Source organism: Miniopterus natalensis, chromosome 3 (genome assembly GCF_054644295.1).
Source record: "Miniopterus natalensis isolate mMinNat1 chromosome 3, mMinNat1.hap1, whole genome shotgun sequence".
NCBI classification, from domain to species: Eukaryota; Metazoa; Chordata; class Mammalia; order Chiroptera; family Miniopteridae; genus Miniopterus; species Miniopterus natalensis.
Genome location: NC_142083.1, coordinates 98,922,645 through 98,926,252, shown reverse-complemented (window position 1 = coordinate 98,926,252; position 3,608 = coordinate 98,922,645).

Sequence of the window (3,608 nt, the reverse complement as noted above, 5' to 3'; positions counted from 1 at the left end):
CTTAAAGGCCAGTAGGGGGAGGTTTGATAAATTTAAGAAAGTAAGTGGCATTCATAGTATAATGAGGCATGGGGAGGCTGCCAGGTCTAGCAAAGCAGCTGCTGCTGATTTTGTGACAGAATTTCAAGAATACGTAGAGGCTGAGGGATTTATTCCCCAGCAAGTGGTCAACTGTGTTGAGACAGGCCTCTTCTGGAAGAAAATGCCAAAGGATCCACATCACACAGGAAGAGAAGTCATGGCCAGGACACAAGCCAATGAGGGACGGACTAACGTTATTGCTGTGTGGGAATGTGAGTGGGGACTTTATTTTTTATTTTTATCTATTATCTATCTATCTATCTATCTATCTATCTATCTATCTATCTATCTATCTATCTATCTATCTATCATCTATCTATCTATCATCTATCTATCTATCTATCTATCTATCTATCTATCTATCTATCATCTATCTATCTATCTATCTATCTATCTATCTATCTATCTATCTATCTATCTATCTATCTATCATCTATCTATCTCTATCATCTATCTATCATCATTTATCTATCTTTATTTATTTTTTAAATCCTTACCTGAGGATATTTTTCCCATTGCTTTTTCAGAGAGAGTGGAAGGGAGAGAGAGAAGCATCGATGTGAGAGAGACACATTGATTGGTTGCCTCCCGCATGCACCCGGACTGGGGCTGAGCCTATAACCGAGGTACGAGCCCTTGGCTGGAGTCTAACCCAGGACCCTTCAGTCTGTGGGCCGACACTCTAACCACTGAGCCAAACCAGCTAGGGCGCAAGTGGGGACTTTAGATTGAAGCCTCCACTTGTCTACCATTCTGAAAACCAGAGTTTCCAAGAAAAATAATGTCATGAAAAATAAGAATGTGATGTGGAGGGCTAATAGTAAAGCTCGGATATCCAGGCAATTTTTTATTGAGTGGATTCATGAAGTGTTTGCCTAGAGTGTGAAGAAATACCTCTGGGAAAAACAATTGCCACTCAGGGCAATTCCTGTAATGGAAAATGATCCTGCCCACCTCCAGGCTGGGGGGAGTACAGCTTCATCACTGTTAAGGTCTTGCCACCTAACACAACTCCTCTCACTGAGACTATGGACCAGCAGGTCATTCTTAATTTTAAGAAATTCACACAAAGGCACTGTTTCAGAGGCGTTTTGAGGTGACCTCTGAAGCTAATTTAACCCTTAGGCAGTTCTGGAAGGAACATTTTAATATCCTCACTTGCTTGAGGCTCATAGAGCATGCGGGAGATTATCTTCCACAACTGTGCAGTGAGCTTGGAAGAAACTGTGGCCTGAGTCTGCTGCTGGAAGAGACTCTGAGGGCTTTGAGGACGAGCCTGTGTCTGTTGTGGAAGATATTCTCTCTCTGGGCAAGCCCCTGGGCTTGGAGGTGGATGGTGGTGACGTGGAGGAGTTGGGGGGGACCACAGCACCGAGCTGACCACCGAGGAACTCCAAGGCCCTCAGAGGCGGTGGCAGCCAGCAGCCAGCAGCCAGCAGCCGAGGATCTCTCTTCAGGGGACGCGGAGGGCAGGGAGGATGTTCCTGCTTCACTGACCAAGGAAATGCTTGGGAAATGGGGAGAAATGCAAAGTTTTATTGAGAAATATCACCCTGCCAAAGAAGTAGCATACCGTGCGATAAACTTGTTCAATGACAGTGCAGGGTTTCACTTTGGGCAAGTGTTCAGACACAGGCAAAAATGAACATCACTGGATGGGCTTTAGTGAGACAGAAGCAAGTCCTCGAGGAGCAGAGAGACAGAGGAAAGAGCCCAGGAGAGCAGCTACCTGCCGTTTCCACGGAGGGGGCTCCCCTTCCAACAGGGACGCCCCCCCCCCGTCCGCCCTCCCCCCTCTCCACAGTCAGGCATCCAGAGCTCCCAGCATTAAAGGTAAGCTCTAGTGTGTACGTAAATTTTCGTTGTTTACTGTACATTTCACTTCCTTTTTGTTGTTTTCATCTACATTTCATGTCCTTTTTGTTTTAAAGTGTTTATTTATAGATTAATCAGTACATTAGATGTGTACTGTATATAAGAAAAGTTAAAACAGGGCAGCATTTGGGGGTCTGGAACAGATTAATTCAATTTACATTATTTCTAATGGGAAAAAATGATTAGGTTTTTGAACAAATTGCTTTTCAAACAGCGTTCCTGAATGAATTAAGTTTAAAAAATACGAGGTTCCACTGTATTATAACCGTCGACCCCAGTTTCCCTCATCAAAACACTAGGCACCATCCTCCAGGGCCTCCTTTCTCTTCCCCCACCTGCCTTCCTTAGTCACTAAGTCACCAAGTTCCAAGAAGAAGGAATAATTCTTCTAAGCATTTCTCCAATTCTCCTTTAGCACATTCACCCCTGGGCCGCCAGGGTAATCACCTGGAAATGCAGAGCTCACGGAGCTCCTTACCCTCTGGGTGACGTCCAAGCTCTATCATGTGATACACTGAGCGCCCCTTCTGCCCTTTCGCAGCCTGAATCTGCTGTTGAAATAATGTCGGGTGTCAGTGAGATGACTGCCCTTCCCCAGGGTAAGTCCCACCTTCTATCTCCGAATACTAGCGGCAAGCCTGGGGCACTCGCGCCACCAGCGCATACCCGTTAGTCTGGGGCCCCTCTAGAGCTAATGCTTGTCCAGGGGACTTATTCACAGGGACTTGGCAAACATCACTTCTTGGTTCTGGGCTTCCTGGGGTGTCTTAAAGGCTTTTCTGGACAAGGACATGGAGTTGCGGTGATCTCGCTTTATCGCATCCTGAAAAGACAAGAGTTGGTGCTTTCACTGTAGTCACAGTCAAGCAGCCTTTGGGGAATGCACTGGCTGAGTGTCGTGACTGCTTCATTACCAGCCACCGGGAGCAGGGGAGGCATGGAGTGGAGAGAGGGGAGGCAATATCTGTACTTGGCGGAGGTCACAGACTCCCCGAAAGGTGTGGGTCCCCATCATCAGTCATTCTTGAGCCTGTCTGGGGGTCTGTTCAAGGGGTGAGATGGGGAGCCATGGCCTTTATTTCCTTCCTAAAAGCTGGTTTTCTACTTTGGTTACCGTTTATCTGGCCATCTGTGGGAGTCATAATAAGTTTTCCCCCTCCTTCCTCTCTCATCCTTCTTGTCTGCCGTCATTTTCTAATCAGTTTCTATTTTTATTGATCCTTTTTCTTCCTTCCTTCCTTCCTTCCTTCCTTCCTTCCTTCCTTCCTTCCTTCCTTCCTTCCTTCCTTCCTTCCTTCCTTCCTTCCTCCCTTCCTCCCTTCCTCCCTTCCTCCCTTCCTCCCTCCCTCCCTCCCTCCCTCCCTCCCTCCCTCCCTCCCTCCCCCATTTTTCCTTTCTCAATTGCTGTCTCAATCTTTTTCTCTCATTTTTCTTTCCATTTCCTCTCCCATTTCCTTCCCTCACTTCCATTCCCACCTTCCCTTTCTTCCTTCAACATCTAACATGGAGGATTTTGAGCTAGTAACCATGGAAAGACAAACATCAGATATCTTGTCATAAAGAATCTCATATGTCCAGAGGCAGGCAGGTGACCCAAAGGGAAATGAAGGGTAAGAAGGACAGGACCCAAAAGCAAAGCAGCCCTGCAGGTC